Raw genomic sequence first — 21516 nt, 5'->3', positions numbered from 1 at the left:
GTAACAAATTGTACCAAATATAGTACTTTTCGTGAACTTGTAATACACGTATCCAAAACCACCTCTCTATGTCCACTTTATTCGGGCACCTTGTTAAATAATTAAGACTTAGACAAAGGCATTTTCCAAGGCGAATTCCATTTTATGACCCAATTCGGAGCAGAGTTTACTAAAGATAATATATTTATGAAACCATTTTATTTTTAGTCCTTCCTGATAAAGGACCATGTGATACCCTACCACACTGTAACATGTTGGAAGCGATGTGTCCATTTTAGAGCTAAATATAATACAATGGTCAATCGAAAATGCTGTCCTTAACTGTCTCCTCATGCAAAATTCCGTGTCGATTGGTTTTCAATTGTGGCCTGTAGACCGACCGCAAAATTAAGAAAATTTAATTTTTTTGACCCAATTGAACCCTTAAATGTACATCCTCAAAAACAAAAGGCTTTAATTCTAACGGATTGGTATCTGGAGATTTTGGTGCCCATTGTGCACTGGAAATGAAGCGAGGAACATTTTGTAACTATTCTTGGCCGGAGCGTGCTGAGTACGATGGTCCTGAGTCCTGTCGGAATGACCAAGGTCTGCGGCCAAAATGTTTGCATGCCCAAGGCTTTAATACAACCTCCAGAATATTTAGGCGATAATATTCGGCATTTATTCTGATGCCACGGTCGAGTAATACGAGAGGAGAGCGACCATCGGCTGGTATGGCGGCCCACACTATCACCATGGCGGGCGCTAGAGTTCTGGTGGGCAACCGAAGGTGTTTGTTTACAAATGTCTGGACAACGAATGTTTTCTCATCGGAGACGGAGAAAACCAAATTCGGCAGTTCATCACTTTCGGCTAAGCGAAGCAACTCTTTAGCTCTTTTGAGTCTATTTTATTTCTGTTGCGGTGTAAGTTCGTACACTTTTTGGAATTTCAATGGCTTTACCCCAAGCTCATTTTTAAATATTTGCCGAATGGAATATTGCGACATGTTCAGCTCACGAGTCATTTTTCGGCCACTGCGACGCGGGTTTCGATCAAGTCGCTTCTTTACTTTTCGAAACATTTCTACTGATATTGCTGATTTCTTCCGTCCACTTCCTTGACGTCGGGCTACGCTACCAGTATCACTGTAACGAGCGATGGTGCAAGACACAAAAGCTTTAATCACATTTAAATGCTGAAGTGCTCTAACGATAGCCACTTGTGGTTTTCCAGCCAAATATAAAGAAATCACACTATCACGGTTGAATTCCATCTCGAATAACTTTTTTTCTGGAAAATCCTCATCAAAATGCTTTTGTACGCTTGTAAACAATATAATGAGCTGTCACTGGAATAATTTTAACACCTTTCGGACGAGTGGCTAAGAAATGACAGGAATCTGAAGTTGGTTGCAGTTTTTTCATCTCACCCTGTAGATTGTATTTTTAGTTTTTGGTCAATTTCAACCCCTAAATATTTTGCGATCATCTCCAAACACAATAGGCCTTTATTCTTACACTAACCACACCTCCATTTTCAATTTCGTGATGATCGGACCAAAATTGCGACGGACAGACGGACATACATAGCTAGATCAACTCTGCTCGACCAGAAAGAAATATCGATATATACTTTCCTATGACGGGGACCAATATTTGAACGTGTTTCATAAATTTTGATCCAATCAAACTTATTCTACCCCCAACACGTAGGGTATAAATACATATTTATCAACAAATGTGGGAAATTCGTATAAACATATTTCTTAGAAAGCCATCTGCAATTTTTAAGAAAATCTCCAATTCATATGAGAAATATTTACACAACTAAATTAATAATCACTTCATTAATACGAAAAACTCCCACAATTGCACATTAATTGCTCAAGAAATAATTTATTATTCGTTCATTGTACAAGAAATTAATTTACATAATTTTATTTCAATAAATACAGATAATTATGCAATTACTATTTCGGTAAAGTAGTTTATCTCCCCGAGATTAAATAATTGGACCACCCACACTGCAATGATGTTAATTAAGTGTAAATTTTATTTGACTTTTTTTGGACAAACACAAGAACACACACACACACAAACAGAACCTAACATTTTATAATTTCTTTTCTTGACAAATTCAATGTCGTAGGGTGTGGGTGCCTACAATGGAGAAAGAAAAACCTTGAGGCCATTATTTTTGTTGAACAAGTTTAGTGTAACCAGCAACAAAAAAGGGACTCTCTCTCTCTTTCCCTAATATAAATAATTAAATAATAACCCATTTGAAGAAGACTACATTTCAATTTGTGGCTATAGCTTTAAACAGCCAAAAGATGGTTGCTGGCTATCTCCAGCTAGCTGTGTTGCTTCCTCACCAGCCCAGCTAGACATTGCCGTTGGTTTTGTGGCAAACAAAAGGTATTCATTTCCAACTTCCTGCAGCATCTTTGCTGCCTGCCACAATGTCAATGTTTTGTTTCTCTTTCAAATGGATCTGTTTGTTTCCACGGAACTGTGTCAATAATGTCACGGCGGCTGGAAATTTTACCAACAAAACGGAATAAATGAGCAATATTTGTGAAGCTACCACCACCTGCAGTCAAGGTAAGACTGTGTCATTTGTTCGAAAAATCACAATTTTTAAATTTATTTACTTATCTATTAATTATTGAGGCATACATTTGAAATTTTGCAAAAAAGAATGTATGTGTGTTTTTATAAAATAAAGCAAGTACCTAACATGTAAAAGAACATTAAGTTCGACCGGGCCGAACTTTTTAATACCCTCCACCGTTGGGTAAAGAACACATTTTTATATAAAAGTATCTGAATTCAAACGTATTTTACTTTAAGCTAAATATTCCAGTAAGACCGTTTGGGTAATGATGTCAAACTTTATTAAAAAACCTATAAAGTGGCTGGGGTTGTTATATGGCTGCCATGCCAAAATGGGAACTTCCATAGATAATTTACTTTAAAGATTGTCATCAAGCAAATCTTCTTAAATACCAAATTTGAAACAATTTCGTGGGTAAATGTGATTAGGATTTTCAAAATGCCGAATATCGGTGGGTATTGTTATATATGCGGTATAGGAAAACGGGGACCTAAATATTCAATGTTCAATGTGCGCCGGAGCTAGAACCCATTATGAACTACAAATACCAATTTTCAGACAAATTCGTAGAAAAATGTGGCAAAAAACTTCAAAATACTGAATATCCGGAGGTACCATTATGTCGGGCTATACGAAAACTTGGACCTATACAAACACCAATTTTTGGATAAATTCGAATAGTGAAAGGTGATGTTATATGGGAGCTATACCAAAACGTGGACATATATATATATATATATATATATATATATATATATATATATATATATATATATATATATATATATATATATATATATATATATATATATATATATATACTTCTTTCCGCCAAAGGAGCTAGAACCCATTACGAACTACAAGTAACACTTTTTGGAAAAATCCCTGAAACAATGTGGCAAAAATCTTCCAAATACCGAATATCGGCAGGTACAGTTATTTGAGAGCTATACAAAACCCTATTTCGCCACCGGAGCTAGAACCCATTATGACCTACAAATACCAATTTTCAGTCAAATTTGGAATGAGAATCTTTCATGTTGTGTACGATAACCGAAGCAAACAATTTTTGGAAATTCAAATAAGTGTACCTAAAGCACAGAAATTAGTACTATTTGGAAATATGTCTAGGAATCTAGATATAATCTTGAAATTTGGTCAGGTTGGGAAAGTAGTTTTAACAAAGGCAGGTGTGTTTGAAAATGTGTGCTAAGTGTAAGAACTAAATTTGGTTTTGAGAGAACTGACGCAGCTGGAAATTTGAAATGGGTTCACTGGCTGAAATAAAAAGATGGCTTTGGAAATGTGTACAACGAGTACGCATTAAGTACAAAACGTACTTAGTGGTACTAAATTTGGTATTGGACAAACAGGCAAGGTTTGAAAACTGAAACCTTTAAACTTAGGGGTCGCCGGGGCTGAGATTTGATGTGGTTTTTGGAAATATGTACTAAGAAAGGACGAAAAGTACTAAATTGTACTAATATGGCATAAAGTGTAGGAATAGAACTGGAATTATGAATTTTGGTATTGGGACCACTTTGAAAACGAGGCGTTACGATAAAGGGCCGAAATATGTACTGTACAGTGTACGAAAAGTACGTTCAGATAAGGAGATTAATTTGGAAATGTTGGAATTGAGAAAAGTCCTTTTGAGAGAAGAAGATTATTTCGGAAATGCTAGAATTGAGCATTTTGATATTAGAAACACGGTGAATTTTAAAATCCCTACTATAATGTATACGGAAAGTACTTAATGGTACTAAATTTGATATTATGATAGGAAAAGAGCTGGATTTATGAATTTTGCTATGAGGGTTACTGTGGGTTGGACAAAGGACAGTTTTTAGAAGTGTGTAATATATAGTGTAAGAAAAGTACTAAATTCGATAGGAAGCATAGGAAATATATATTATACTCTCAGCTATCTGGCTACAGGGTTCTATATAATTTAATACGGCCAAAACGTGCCTCATCGAAATAACGGTTTTAGACACTAGGTATCTTTGGACCAAATCCGTTTCAGGTCATTTGGAGTCGATCTAGCGATGTCCGTCCGTTCGTCTGTCTGGCTGGTGCGCACGATTTGGTCCAAACTTTGTAGATCGCAATATTGTTGTCAAACTTAGATCAAGTTCGTAAATGGGCAATATCGGTCCACTGCTTCTGGTACCTCCCCCACAAAGGGTCAACATTTTGAATATCCATGAAGCTCCTGAAACGCGAAATTAACATCCGATACATTAATATGTCCATTGACACAAGATTTGCTATAAAGATGGTAGGACCTTTTCTTCTGGTGCCTCCCGTAAATAGGGTTCAAGATTTTGAAAAACAAAACGCTCACACATCCAAACATTTTTGTTAACTCAAAATCTTTTGTGAAGATAATAAATATTTGCCAACCCGTTCTGGTACCTCAGTCACAAAGGGTCATAATTTACAAAATTTATATTTGTCATAATTGCGAAACAAATCGGCGATTCTATACAACTTGCTATATAAACAGTTTTCCCTTAGCCAGAAATCTGATATAAATATGTAATTAATCGGAATTTATGATTTCTTATAAAATTGGATACAAATGTTCGATTTCCTTTAAATTATGCACTTACCAATGTATTAGATGAAGTATGAAAATAGAATACTGCGGTCGACTATATCTGTTTCATCACGCATATTTCCACATTTTCAAATAAATTTGCCCATATCTCATATAAAATACAGGAAGAAGTAGATATAGTCCATTTATGGTACGTTGCAATATTTATATCAGACTTAGGTCAGGTACGAATTGGACAATACTGGCCAACTGCTTCGGACTCTACCACATAAAGAGTCAACAGTTAGAATAATTATAACCCAAGGCTGGGGGTATACATCTGTTGGCTAACCCGACTGATACCATTTAACTTGTTTTTGTCTGATTTTACTGAATTTTATTCCATAACTTTAAAATTTGTACCTCAGAGAGAAGATTCTCCCGATACTAGTTACTGAATATTTTATACTAAAAAAATCATCATACGCACCTAATATTTGTAAAAGTTTGTCTGTTTATTGTTTAATTAGTCTAAATTAGCAATAATATTTTTAATTGACCCACATTAATAATAAATGTAATGCAGATCAAAAATTGTACTTATTTACTGTCTATAATATACGTATAACACCTATAATATACGTATTTACTACTTCTCTATAGTAAAACGCAATTTGACCCCCATTACGAACCCCGAGATTTATTTTCTTCCTCTTTAGTTTTATTTTTCCCACAAAACGAATCGATCAGGCAATTTTCCAGTACTCCGTACCAAGAACAAAAAATGTCAACGACGGTGCTGCAGTAGGCTGGCAAGCGTTCACACATATTAATTTGTTGACATGTCCACACACACACGCACAGATTCATTCGATTCGATTCGTTGTTATCATTTTCCGTATACAAATACCAACCAACAAAAATAACAACAACAACACATTTACATATGCCTATAGTGGCAAAAAGTAAAGAGTTTTTTTGCTACCTATTAAATGGACGCTGACGCTGGCGTTTAACTGGCAAGCATGAGCTGTATGAATGAGTCTTATCACCAATGCAAGTCTTCAAGTCTATTCGCCCAGACATGAAAAAGCATTGACATCTGCCTCCGTGTTTCTTGTTGTTCAAAAAGTGACACTGGCGTTCAGGTTCAATAGCGTCATGAGAACTGTTACACATTTGTAAACAATTCGGACATTTAAAACATTAAACGGAAGTGGCATACCCAGTAAAGAATGTCGTGAAAAAATATGTTTAAATTTTTTATACCCTCATCTATATGGCTACAGACAGTATATATAATTTGATACGGCCAAAACGTGCCTCATCGAAATAACGATTTTAGAACCTAGGTCTATTTGGAGCAAATCCATTTCAGGACATTTGGAGTCGATCTAGCAATGTCTGTCTGTCTTTCTGGCTGGTGCGCACGATAACTCTCGAAGGGAGTATCCGATTTGATCCAAACTTGGTACATCGTAATATTATTGTCAAACTTAGATCGAGTTCGGAGATGGACAATATCGGACCACTTCTTCTAGTACCCCCACAAAAGGTCGAAATTTTCAAAAAAAAAAAAAAAAAAAAAATAACTGCGCAAAAATAGAAAGAACAATCCGATTTTGGTACCTCCCCACGGAGGGTCAACATTTTGAAAAATTATAACTCTTATAAAATGTGATATAAGTGTCCGATAGGCTTCGAATTGCACAAATCACAATATTTTTATTAACCCTAGGTCTGCTGTGAAGATGGAATATATCGGTCCACTCCTTCTGGTACCTCCTCCACAAAGGGTAAACATTGGGAATATTCACGAAGCTCATAAAACACGAAATTAACATCCGAAAAAACAGTAGGACCATTCCGAAAAACAGTAGGACCATTCCTTCTGGTGCCTCCCGCACAAAAGGTCAAAGTTTTGAATAACCAAAACGGTAATAATATCCGAAATAAACATCCGGCTCTCTTCATATTGCACACGTCCCATTATTTCTACTAACTCAAGGTCTGATGTGAATATAGGATATATCGGTCCACCCCATCAAGTATCTCCCCCACGAAGGGTCAAAGTTTGGAATAATTATAACTCTTATAAAATGTGATGTTAGAGCCCGATTATCTTCAACTTACACAAGGTCTGGTGTGTAGGTGGATAATATCGGTCCACTCCTTCTGGTACCTCCCACACAAAGGGTCAAAGTTTTGAATAACCCACACAATCATAAAATCCGAAATAAGCATCCGATTCTCTTTATATTTTACACATCCCATTATTTCTACTAACACAAGAAGTGCTATGAAGTTGGGATATATCGGTCCACTCCTTCTGGTACCTCCCTCACAAAGGTTTAAAATTTTGAATATTCATGAAGCTCATAAAACGCGAAATTAACATCCGATTCCATTCGGACTTGCTACATCTCAATATTTCCATCAACACAAGATCTGTTATAAAGATGGTGGAGATCGGACCACTTCTTCTCGTACCTCCCCCACACAGGGTTCAAGATTTTGAAAAACAAAACGTTCAATGAAATCGGAATAAACATCCAACTCTTTACACACACAAACAATGTTCCTAACAGAAAAAAAATCGAAAGTTTCCCTTTTTCGCTGTAGGGAAACCCCAACTGTCGTTGTGACTGCAAACTTTCTTTAACGGTTTCCTGATTCGTCTTAGAAACAACAATTGTTGTTGCCAGTACTCACGCGAATTTTCCTAAGAACTGATAACAACAAAAAACAACATCATCACAGTTGGTCAGTTAGTGGGTTGGTTGGGCGATTGATCAAAGATCTTCGGTGATTTTTGTTTTTTTTTGCTGTTATTTAGATTGGAAATTTGTGATTAGTAAACAAACACACACACACACACATATGTACACACACGTACGAACACACATCCACCAGTATTTATGGCAACGTAAACTATTCTCTATACCCATCCATACCTCTTCTATCAATTTTCAAGATTAGCTCACAGCTTTAAATCGGAAAGATGCCGCTTTGTTTTCAATTATTTTTTTTTGTTTTATGTGCTCGCTATCAGCGATTAATCATACCTCGCGAAGACAACAGGTTTCGAGCTAAAAACAACAAATCTCTTCGAGCAATCCAATCCCAACCATGTGGTGGCGAAATGCAAATTTTATTGCTGCTATTATTTTTTAATGTTCTTTTTTTTTGAAAAGATTGGCAAATATTATCTTAGAAATGTTTCAACTGAATTGGGTGGAGGGGGGGTGCAATGTCAGATGCCAAACTACTGATAGTTTATGAAAAAAAAAACATCTGGCATTGTCATAGGAGTAGAAAAAGGTTTATGTGCGAAAAATTAAACGGAGCAAAGGTTTAATTTAACTGGTAAAGGATAATTTTAACAGCACTCAGGAAAATTGCAGAACAATACATTAAAATATTATTTACGATAATCAAAACTAAATATTTAGAATTTTTTACGATTTAAATGAGCCATATTTTTACCTGCTGTGTAGAAATAAATCAATTTTAATAGTCTGGTTTAAATCTGAGTTAACTGATGGCAATATTTCATATTTTCAACTCCTCTTGATTTAGATCTGATAACTATTGAATGACGCATGTATAAGGTGGCACAAAAGTAGTCCTCCTATCAGAAAATGGTATAAATTTTACGATTGGCCCCTAATGCCTTAATTACAGTGGTGCAGAATTAAATTTCCCATGGATTTTTTTTTTTGCTCTTATTATGATAGAAGGATTAATTTTGCGCCACCTTGTATATAGACAGTGGAGTACAGCATTGTCGATTCTTTCAAAGAAGTATCAGAGCGTGAGCATCACGCATTTATGGACGACCTATCATTCGTCGAAATATAATGGATAGAAAGCAAATATACCCACCATCAATTCATTAGCAAATGTCTTGCGCTTTTTAAAGCAGTTTTGTTGTAGCTATAACCGTTTATAAACAACAGTATTTTTTGCCGACGCTAAATGCAAAACAGAATCTTAAGTCTGGTCGGACTTAGACATTTTGCATGCGTGTCGATGCTTTTGTGTATGGGATGAGATTAGGCTAGGGTTTTTTGGAAATTTCAACTAAAAGTGTAAGATTTGAAGGTGACTTTGGAAGTATGTACTAAAAAGCTACGAAAAGCACTAAATACTACTAAATATGGTATTTGTGGAAGGGATAGTAGTGACTTTTAGGATTAAGATGTGGGCGTGGATTTAAATTTGGAAATATGTACTATAACAAGTAAAAAAGCAGCTAAGTTCGGTTGGGTCGAACTTATTATAACCTCCATAATTTAAAACAAATTTAAAATTTTTCAAAAAAAAAAATCCGTCAAAGTTCAGACGAAAAATACAATGAAAACCATAGCTATACGAAGACGTGGTCCTGCATAAGTAATTTTTGTCATAGGCTGTAGTAACGGTTTCGTACTTAAAATACGAACTTTGAAACAACTCTGTTGAATAATGCCGCAAAAATCATAAAAATACCGAATATCTGGGGGTGTTTATGGGCGCTATACTAAGACGTGGACCTATACATACAATGTTTCGCCACCAGACCTGGAACCCATAAGACATACAAATACCAATGTTTAGACAATTCCGTTGAAAAATGGGGCTAAAATCATCAAAATACCGAATATCGGGGGTACCGTTATACAGGGTGAAATGAAAAAACAGCTACCAACTTCAGACTACTGTCATTTCTAAGACACTCGTCCGACAGCTGTTAAAATTATTCCAGTGACAGCCCATTATATTTTTTACAAGCGTACAAAAGCATTTTGGTGAGAATTTTCCAGAAAAAAATTATTCGTGAGGGAATTCAAGTGCGATAGTGTGTTTTTTTTATTTATCCGGAAAACCACAAGTGGCTATCTTTAGAGCACTCCACCAGTTAAATGTGAATAAATCTTTTGTGTTTCGTACCATCGCTCGTCAAGAAGGTGGACGGAAGAAAACAGCAACATCAGCAGAAATGCTTCGCAAAGGTAAAACCATTGAAATTCCAAAAAGTGCAAGAACTTACACCGCAACAGGAAGAAAATAGACTCAAAAGAGCTAAACAGATGCTTCGCTTGGCCGAAAGTGGTGAACTGCAGAATTTGGTTTTCTCCGATGAGAAAACATTCCTTGTCCAGCAGTTTGTAAACAAACAAAATGATCGTGTTTACTTGCCAAAGAGGTCAGCAGAAAATGTTGCCCACCAGAACTCAAGCGCCGGCCATGCGATGGTCCGTGGCCTCAGAATAAATGCCGAATATTACAGCGAGAATATTCTGGAGGGTGTATTAAAGCCTTGGGCAAGAAAATATTTTGGCCGCAGACCTTGGACATTCCAACAGGACTCAGCAAAATCGCACTCAGCACGCGCCACCCAAGAATGGTTAGAAAATCTCCGGATACCAATCCGTTGGACTATTGTGTCTGGAGTATGGAAAGCAAGGTTGGCACTAAAATATACCAAAATGTCGATCTCCTCATCATCACCGTTTGAAGGCCATAATTCGTGCCAAAGGTGACCAATTCGAACAAATCTAAACTTATTCTAAAATTTGATGCTATTTCCGACATTTTTGCTTTCATTCATAAAATTTTCAAAAAAAAAAACTTAAAATTTATGGCGTTTAACTTTGTTGCAGTTTTTTCATCTCACCATGTATTCTCAAATATTCAGCTATTCCCTTTTTAAAATTGATATAGATCCCATTTAAAGGTATATACTGAATTTAAAAATGCTTACGATTTCAGTCCCATATTTAACTAAATTGGCTTTTCTTTGCCATTCTAGGTTTTCTTCGGTCCAAGTTTTTTTAAGCATTTTTTTGAAGTCGGCGAAAATTTTTGCAGTTGAAGTTTTTGTTTTTTTTTTTCAGTACAGGTCTAGGATTTGAAATAGCCCCCATACCATTAGTAACCATACATAACGACATTGGCTAGTGCTATTTGAAGTTACCATACCATCAAACGTAAAATTTTTTAAAAAATTTTATTTTCCATTTTTAATGCATTCGTCCTACACAAGTACCTTAAGTACGCTCTGTACGCTCGAAAATAATACCTCACATTTGTACAACCATTGTGACTTAACTCGTTTTCAACCCGAGTTTTAATTGACAAGTCACAATTTAAATTATTTACATACATAAAAAAAAACAATTTAACCCAATTTATACAAGAAACAGAAAAATAGGTTACAGGTCCACACCTTGAATTATCAAGGCACCAATAAAAACGCCTACCTTTTTGCAATTTACAACAATTTGTTGCATTATCAACCGTACAGAGTACAGTATGACTTATGTAATTATAATTGCCAACTGATAATGCAACGCTGGCCACAGTTGTTATCATTGTTGTTGCTGTTGTTTGTAATCTCAAAACAGATCCACTCCAAATATGTAGATTAGAAACGTTCCGATTGACCGTTTGACTTGTTTTCATTTCAATTCTATGCCGTTCTATTCATAAATAAATGTTACAAAGATTGGAAATTGTAGGCGATCCTATGCTCCAATAACAGCAACACGTTGTCTTCTTGACCTACATGATCGTATGCTAGGTTTCCATATGTTTTGAGATAGTGTTTTGACATGAAAAAAAAACAACACAAAATTTGATAGAATTTGAATGTTGTTTGTTACACGAATGGAGGGAATGATCAGTGCGTTTGGTATTATCTTTGAGAGAGGTTTGGACGGAAATTGGTCAGTATTTACATAAATCAACTCTAGAATGTCAACAAGTAAAAAAACATTAAGTTCGGCCGGGCCAAACTTTTAATACCCTCCACCTTAGGGTAAAATAAACATTAGAAGAAATGTGGCAAAAACCATTAAAATGCCGATTATGGGGAGGTACCGTAATATGGGGGCTACACCAAAACGTGGACCTATAATTACAATGTTTCGCCACACGAACTAGGACCCATTATGGCCCACAAATACCAATTTTTAGACAAATCAGTGAAAAAATGTGGCAAAAACTATCAAAATACCGAATATCGGGAGGTACCTTTATATGGGGGCTATATCAAATAATGGGCCCATGCATGCAATGTTTCGCCACCGAAGCTGGAACCAATTATGACCAACAAATACCAAATTTCAGACAAATCCGTGAAAAAAATGTGGTAAAAATCATCAAAATACCGAATATCGGAAGGTACCGTTATATGGGGGCTATACCAAATTTTGGACCCTTACATGCAATGTTTTGTGTGGCAAGGGACCTGCTATGACCTACAAATACCAATTTTAAGACAAATCCGTGAAAAAACGTGGCATAAATCATCAAAATACCGAATATCGGAAGGTACCGTTATATGGGGACTATACCAGAACGTGGACCGACATATCTCATTTTCAATACCAACCATCCTAGACACAATGCAAATAGCTCTGCTAAATTTTGGAGCTCAAATAATGTGGGCTGTATCGTGATTTCAACAGACAGACAGACGGACAGACAGACAGACGGACAGACAGACAGACGGACATCGTTACAAACGGAATGACAAAGTTAATATACCCTCCTTTCCAAGGTGGAGGGTATAAAAAACGAAATGGTTAGTTAAACGTAAAGGCAAGCGAAAGCGTAACAGTGTTGTTATTTGGGATACCGTAATCATTTTGCTGTTGCAAAATATTATCCCACGAATGTGGTTTATTTATAAATGGGGAAATATGATACCAGGGAGTAAAAATTAAAATTTTTTTGACTCTCAGTTTTAATTTTTTTTGTAATAGTTGTTGTTATTGCTATTTACAACTATAAAAAGGATTATTTATTAATTGTCATGCGATCACCAATCAACCATTTAAAATTATAATAATAACTTATCAACTAAAAATAGCTTTGGACAAAGTGTGTGAGAAATAAGAAGTAGAAGGAGGACACACGTCTGTGGCGTCTGGCCCGATGAGATTGCCTTCCACGCTCGATTAAATGGAAGTGTTTACATTTTCCGCTTCTTTTGTTGTATTTTCTTTTAATAAATCTTATTTACAGTTGTGGTGTTTACCCCGTGATGATAGACAACAATGCCAATGGTCTGCTTCTTTTTGATGGAAAGCTTCCGAAGTAAACAAGACATTTTAAAGGTTAATGCATTTCAGATGAATTATTTTAAAGATGTTGGAAAAGATTTCGACTTTGATTCTTTTTCTTGACCAAAATAACAGAATTAAATTGGGATTTAAAAAATGAGTTTCACTTTGAAAATATATAGAGGTGTTATGGAAAATTCCTGTTTTAGTTTACTTTGCAAATGAAACGATCTATCGCTGGGAAAAATGCTCCCACTACAGCCGAACTATGGCCCTATAAAAATTGGATTTTTCCGATTTCTTTATATTCTTTGAACCAATCAGACATCAACAGATGTAAACAAGCCAAACCTCTACATTATCTCTTATACCTTATCTCTTATAATTCTTGGCAAAAAAGAAGAGCAGCGTTGCCATATGTTTACTAAAAATATGGTAATTGCAATATTGGTCGCATTTTTAGAAAAAAAATTTTTTTTTTTTCCTTTGAGAATAAAATATTGAACTGGGACTAAATTTAGGTAGCAAAAAGTAGCAGTACTAAACTATTAATTTTTTACAAACATCGTGGCAACTGCTTACAGAACAACATCCCAACCCCTTATTTTAACAGGGACAAACTGCCGCCAAGTGCTAATAGATAAGTTTACAAAAGAAGACGTTATATATATTTTTTAAAGAAAAAAATCTTGAAATTTTGGACGAGAGTCAGTCTTGGTGCCTAGCCTAAGGCTAGGGTTTTGCAAATTCGTACTACAAGGGTACGATAAATACTAAAAAGTTTTAGTACTTTGAATAGTTTGTATTGGACAAACCGAATGAGTTCGAATTTGAGGAATGAAATATGGTATGAGAGTCACCGATGGACTGCAGAATAGACGTACTAAAGGATTCTTGAAAATTAGAACCTCAAGGTTACAAATAGTTCTAAAATGGTACTAAATTTCTAAAATTGTACCATTTGGTATTATGTGAATGGATAGAGCTAAAATCTCATCACATGCCATTTGGTAGGAGAATAAAGGTTGGAATGTAAGTTTGATATATGAAGGTGGTTTTAGAAATGAGTACTAGTGTGCCCTGCACTAAATGGTACTAAATTTGAAACACTTTGGGTCCCTGTTGTTGGTAGATTTATGATAAAGAGGTGGTTCTGGAAATGTGTACAACAAGTGCATGAAAAGTATTAAATAGTACAAAATTTGTGCATGAGGTCTAAAATTTGGTATTAGGGACGTTGTTCATTTGTAGCCTAGACATATGGAGGTTATTTCGGAAATGTGTACTATAATTGTAGGAAAAGTACTAAACTTGGTAATGGGTTCAAAGACCTTAAATGGTAAAGACTAGACAAAATGCATTCTGAGCAAATGGTTTGTGTCTATACTGTCTGGGTAACAGCTTATGGCAGGACCATGTTAATATAAAAAAATATATTTATAGAAAAAAATGACAAACAAAAGTTTGAAAAATCCAAAAATTGGGTTTCAAAATTCTATTCCATAGACTTTCCAAATTAATTGCATATTGCCTAAGCGGTTTAAATCGCATAACATTTCTAACTATGTTGTTACGATATCATAACAACAGAGGTATTTTCACAGGGTTGCCATATCTTGACTCTGTCTTGTCCCATCTTTATACTTCTATGTCTTTGATGGGTTAAGGGATAGAGATGCAATTCTGAAATTTGATATTTAGATTGCCCATGCTAACTTTTTTTGAGACTTGGAGGTAGGTTTGGAAGTGCGTCCTATAGTTGTACGAAAAATACTAAATGGTACTAAGTTTGGTATTGGGTGCAGGGATAGAGCGGGAATCCTAAAATTTGATATTTATGTATGTGTTAGTATCGGGGTTTGAGATATTGAGATGGTTTTGGAAATGTGTAATATAATTGTACGAAAAGTACTAAATGGTACTAAACTTGGTATTTCGTGAAGGGATAGAGATTAAATTCTGAAATTTAATATTTAGATTACTCATGGTAACTGCGTTTGAGATTTGGCGGCATATATGAAAATGTGTCCTATATTAGTACGAAAAGTACTAAATAGTACTAAATTTAGTATTGGGTGCAGGGATAGAGCGGGAATCCTCACATTTTATATTGAGGTCGGTGTGGGTATCTGGGATTGAAATATTGAGGTGGTTTTGAAAATGTGTACCACAATTGTACGAAAAGTACTGAATGGTACTATATTTTGTATTGGGTGAAGGGATAGAGATACAATTCTCAAATTTGATTTTAAGATTACTGATGATACCTGGAATTGAGATTAGGCGATGGATTGGAAACACGAACTATAATTGTACGAAAAGTACTAAATTTTGAATTGGGTGAAGGGATAGGACTGGAATCCCCAATTTTGATATTGAGGTCTGCGCTGGTATCTGGTATTGAGATATTGAAATGGTTTTGGAAATGTGTCCAATAGGAAAATGAAACAATGTACGAATAGAACTAAGAGGTACTAAATTGTGTATTGGGTGGAGGGATAGAGCTGGAATCCCGAAATTTGATACTGAGGTTTCGGTTAGTATCTGAAAGAAGGATGTTTGGTAATACGTCCTATATTTGTACGAAAATTACTAAATGGTACTAAATTTGATATTGGTGTCTGTGATTAAGATATGAAGGTGGTTTTGGAAACGTGTACTATAATTGTTCGAAAAATACCAAGTGGTACTAAATTTGGTATTGGCTGAAGAGATACAGATAAAATTTTGAAATTTGATATTTAGATTACTGATGATATATCTGTTTGAGATTTGACCGTGGTTTAAAAAATATGTACTATAATTGTACGAAAAGTACTAAATAGTACTAAATTTAGTATTCAGTAAAAGAATAGAGCTGAAACCGTGACATTTCACAGTGGGACTACTGTTGGTGTCTACGATTGAGATATGGGACGGCTATGTGAATGAGTGCTAAAATACGAATTTAGTACGAAAAGTACTAAATATTACTAAATTTGGTATTGTATATAAATATTACTAAATTTGGTATTGTATATGCGTACTAAATGTTACTAAAGTTGATATTGGGTGAAGAGAGAGCTAAGAGTTTTAAATTTGATATTGAGGACACTGTTGGTTTCTAGAGTTTACATATGGAGTCATTGAAATAGTTTTGGATGGAAAAATTCGATGTGGGTCCATTGTGCAAGGATTTTGCAAACATCCTCCTCCGTACACTTCAAAATTAAAGATTTTGAAGACTTTTCGGTGTAAGGGCAGTAATTGTGTCATTGTTAGTAATGGAGAAAGAGAGAGAGCTATATTGACTGAGGTAAACTCTTTTGATCCATAATAAATGACAGATTGACAAGGACTCAAAAAAAAAAAACAGAGAATGACGAATAATACAAAGACAATCTCTGGTGTTATAAACCCAACTAAGATCTGAATTTGAGACCGAATATTTGAGCACTCACATTTGGTAGAAAAAAAAAACCCCTTCATAAACTCTGGCAACTCTTCAATTAATCACATCGCTGGACTTCGTTTCAAAATCATTTCAATTCACTCCAGCTATTATAAACTCTGGATTTGCGAAACAGATTTCATTTTGTTTGAAACTTTCGAAAAATGAACAACGTATTTGATCGAATCAATGAGTTTTAACTGAGCTCATGATCTGATTTATTTTTGTAACGAAACGCAACGAAAAATTGTGACACGAACAACAACAACCACAAAGCAAATTACAAAAATTCTAAAACAGATCCGGCGGCAGTTTTAATTTCAACAACAACAACAGCTACAACGAAAATGCAAACAAAAAATTAAATAGAAATTTAAGTGAAAACCATCTGTGATTAACAAAAGTACCTTAAAAAAAAGAGTGGAAACACAAACACACACATACACCTCATACTCAAACTATTTTTTAAAAAGAAACGACTTAATTATTTATGTAGATTAAGGAGACAAAGAAATCAGTAATTTGTGCTTACGAACGAACAAAAAAAATAAATAAATCAATTATAAATTTAAAAGCTGCACTTTTTCAAAATCAGAAAAAGAAAATTAAAGTGCCAAAATAGATTTTATATTTGTGGATACGACATACAAACGAACATAAGGTGAGTGGAAGGAGATTATCAAGCACCCTCATACATATTGATTAGGAATATTTTTTTGAGAAACGAATTGACTTTGCCGACAGCTAAGGGTTTAGAAAGTGTAGTGGTTTCAGCAAAAAACGAAAAGTATAAATTCGAATAATTGTATTTTTGTAGAATATTTGTCATTTGTCAACTGCAGCTTCGGACAAAAGTCTGCTACAAAAAAAAATTAATTTGTCATTGTTACCTTGAATTAATTTTTGAATTGAGTTGATATATTGATATTGATAGCATTCATTGTTTTTGTTCTATATTAAGTATTTTTTCACTTGTAATTGGTATTTTTATATGACTGTAAATTACATTAGCTTTCCAATGAATATCCTCTTCAAAAATTCTAATAAGCTGATCTGTCCGCCAAGTTATATCTCGAGGTCCAAAAATTGAATGGTCTACCGATTTGACTGTTCACGGCATACATATAAAAAGCAAAAAAAGAGTGTTCAATTACTTGACTCATGGTAGAAGAAAACAGGTAAAGGCATAAACACTTGGGAACATGGGATATGTCAAAACTTTTAATTTTTTTTTTTTTTTTTCAAATATAAGTAGATTTGAATTTTGCATTCAAAATTCCAAAATTGGTATGACAGTTCATTGTTCCAGCAGCTGTCTCTCTGGTTATCCAATTTGCAACACAAAAGTGCTGCAAGAGATTGCGATTCGAGAGAAAAAATTTGCCAGTATTTTTACTGAGAGTTTGCTAAATTCTTGCCGGACATATTTCTTGTTGTAATTACTTTCGACTCTCCCTATTGAGTTTTGAATATCAAAGTGTAGGGGAAAATACGATCTTAAAATTTTAGATTCGTTACAACAGTTAGTGTTAGACCTATTTAGTACTCAAAATTCGTAATTTTTTTAATTTCACATTTTTTTAATCTAAACTGCATATATCGCAATACATTTTCAGACTTTCAAGGTTTTATATTTTATTTAAGTTTTTCCTTTTTCGGAAAGAATAATAGAAAAATGTTTACCTTTTACACCAAAAAGACTTCAAAATCTTTAATTGTGAAGGTTAGCGAGGAGGATATTAACAAAACCATTGCAACATGGACCCCTTCCAATTTTTTCCAAAACTATTTCAACGTCTCCATGTGTAATTCCTGGAAACCAACAGTGACCTTAATATCAAATTTCAGAATTACAGCTCTATATCTTTACCCAATACCAAATTTAGTACCATATTGTGTGGTATTTTTGTATGGCATATTCAAAACAAAATACATCTATCCATCCTAGACACCAACAGTGATCAAAAATTAGTATCATTTAGCACTTTTCGTGCAATTATAGTACACAATTCCAAAACCACCTTCATATCTCAATACCAGATACTAACGGAGATCTCAATATCAAATTTGAATGCACCAGCTCGGATTTGAAGCACCATCTGTTCACTTTTCGTGCACACCTTTCCGTGTACACCTTTCCAGAACCACCTCTTTATCAAAAACCCATCCACAACAGGGACCCTAATACAAAATTTCAAAATTCTTGCCTCATCAGCTCATCCTAAACCAACCTGTTGCAAAGTTACTACCATTTAGTACAGTTAACACACTTAATACACATTTCCAAAACCACCTTCATATATCAAACTTATTTTCCAACCTTGATTCTCATAATTTCAAATTTTTAACTCTATACGCTCATATAATACCAAATGGTACCGTTTTAGAAGTTTAGTATCATTTTAGAACTTTTCGTAGCCTTAAAGTTCAATTTCCAAAAAAAGAATTTTGGTACATCTGTCCTGCACTTCATCAGTGACTCTTATTCCAAATTTCAGAATTGTACAATAAAAGTATTCATTTTTTAGCGCATTTTATACTTGTCATACCTTTTTAGTACGAATTCCCACTAATCCAGTCTTATCCCATATGCGTAGGCACCAATAATGACCCTCGTGCAAAATTTCAAGATTCTAAATTCCGCCGTTTCGCCAGGGAGTTGATTCTCAATCAGTCAGTTATTTCACTACTCTTTTATATTTTTATATAAAAACTTTTATATAATTATAGTACAAATTTGGGAAAAACCATATGCTCCCAATCACATATCAGTATTACAAAAGTAATACTCATTTCCTCACTTTTTTCACTAAACACATTTTCCACAATTTCCGCGTAGGCAGCTAAATTTTAAAAACATATTTTACATATACATATATAAATCTCTTTATTTAATTTTGTTTCCTAAACTAGATATAATTTCCTAATTCCTGCTCAGCTTCACATACGTGACTTTCAAAATCCATTCATAATGTAAACAATATAAACTTTTTCCCTAATTCGACCATCATAAGGATTATAATGGGGATAGTTGAATTAGGAATCATCACAAAAAATACGTCAAATCTTTCTGTCCGCAAAATGTCATCGCTTGGCTCAAACTATTTAAGTGGGATTAAAACTGAAAGAATACCAAAGTCACCAAACGGGCCATCAAACAGACAAACTGAAAAGATGACAGCAATAATTTCCAAGTAAATGAATTGCCGATGAACCAGCAGCCAGTCAGCCATTCATTGACTTCAAATAAAAAGTTGTTGGCTATCTTTGGAACACGGCGGAGGCCAACAACATGTGTTTGCAACATCCATTTAATTGTTGTACAAATATTTTATTTATTTTCTTATTTATTTGTGTATGTCCAACATGCCGATGACAGACAGACAGACAGACGGACAGACAGGTTAACAGGTAATCCTGCCCCACTAAATTGTCTGATTGTTTTGTTTCATTTCTTTGTTTGCTTTCTATTCTTGTCAGAACTTTTGACCTCATGTGTTGTTGTTCTTTTTGTTGGCACAACATCACAAAGTCAATAGACACAGACGTGATGGGAATTTGCAAAAACATTTCGAATGACCAACAACCAACCAACCAAACAAACGGAACTTCAGCAGCCCAGTTATGAGTATCCATTTCACCTGTGATATTTATATGATTGGTGTAACGTTTAAATGACTTGTGTTCTTTTTTTGTATTTGATACACTTTGCAAAATTTAATAATTTTTAACAAAAAGTAGAAATGCTAAAAAATTAAACTTGCCAATACAACAGGTGTATAAGGTATAAATTAAACAAATAAAATAGTATCAGTAGTTTTTGCCAACAGATGTATACCCCCAGCTTTGAGTTGTAATTATTTCAACTCTTGACCCTTTATTCCAAAGCATTTGGCCAATATTGTCCAATTCGTATCTGACCTAAGACTGATTTAAATATTACAACGTGCCATATTTGGACTATATCGACTACTTCTTATACTTTACATGAGATATGTACATATACAGAGAAAAATATTGGTACGTGCAAAATTTAAATGAAATCGAACATTTCTATCCAATTTTATACCCAATCATAGATTCCAATTAATTACATATTAAAATCAGTAAATCAATCATAAATTCCAAATAATTACATATTCATATCAGATTTCTGGCTAACGGAAATATGACAGTTATAAGTGTTGGAAATTGCCACCCTTTAAGGTTGAAGTACCTAAACGGGTCAGCAGATATCTATCATCTTCACAACAGATTTTGCTTAGATTAGAAGAGAGTGGGATGCTTATTTAGCGTTCCAAAAAATAATGGCATGTGTGAAATTTGAAGAGAGCTTTATGCTTATTTCGGATTTTATGAACGTTTTGGTTATTCAAAATGTTGACTATTTGTGGGGAGGTACCAGTAGAAATGGTCTGATCTCTACCATCTTTTTAGCAGATCTTATCTTGATGGATATTTTGAGATATTCCAAGCCTAATTGGAATCGGATGTTCCTTTCGCGTTTTATGCTCTTCATAGTTTTGAAAAATGTTGACCCTTTGTAGGGGAGGTACCAGAAGGAGTAGACCGATACATACCATCTTCACACCAGACCTTGGGGTAATAAAAATATTGTTATATGTCTAATTTGGGAATGAATGCTTTTTCAGATGTTATGATCATTTTGTTTATTCGAAACATTGAACCTTTGTGGGAGAGGTAACAGAAGAAATGGTCCGACCTCTAGGAATATTCAGATGTGCCAAGTCTTAATGGAATCAGATGTTAATTTCACATCTTATGAGCTTCAAAAACACTCAAAATGTTGATACCTGGTGTGAGAGGTACCAGAAGGAGTGGACCGATATATTCATTCTTCACACAAGACATTGGGACAATTAAAAAATTGT

The 21516-nt window shown here is 34.6% G+C and overlaps 2 protein-coding genes across 3 annotated transcripts in view; one reads left to right on the top strand and one right to left on the bottom strand.

Annotated features, from left to right (window-relative positions):
* LOC101888471 (protein AAR2 homolog) overlaps positions 1-21516 on the bottom strand; it is a 107284-nt gene that overhangs the window by 65668 nt on the left and 20100 nt on the right. The gene's annotated exons all lie outside the window — the stretch shown is intronic.
* The window catches only part of LOC101888121 (neuropeptide CCHamide-2), a 35869-nt gene that overhangs the window by 2221 nt on the left and 12132 nt on the right, over positions 1-21516 (top strand). Inside the window, exon 1 of one of the 2 annotated variants that reach the window (XM_005180525.4) lies at positions 16762-17285. The exons of the other annotated variant lie outside the window; for it this stretch is intronic. The gene's annotated coding sequence lies outside the window, so the exon portion shown is untranslated. Of the gene's footprint in view, positions 1-16761; positions 17286-21516 lie in introns of those variants that run through there. 2 annotated transcript variants of the gene reach the window in all.

Source organism: Musca domestica, unplaced genomic scaffold, assembly GCF_030504385.1.
Source record: "Musca domestica strain aabys unplaced genomic scaffold, Musca_domestica.polishedcontigs.V.1.1 33, whole genome shotgun sequence".
NCBI classification, from domain to species: Eukaryota; Metazoa; Arthropoda; class Insecta; order Diptera; family Muscidae; genus Musca; species Musca domestica.
The sequence above is the reverse complement of the archived record's forward strand: the minus strand, read 5'-3'. Positions and strand labels throughout refer to the sequence as shown.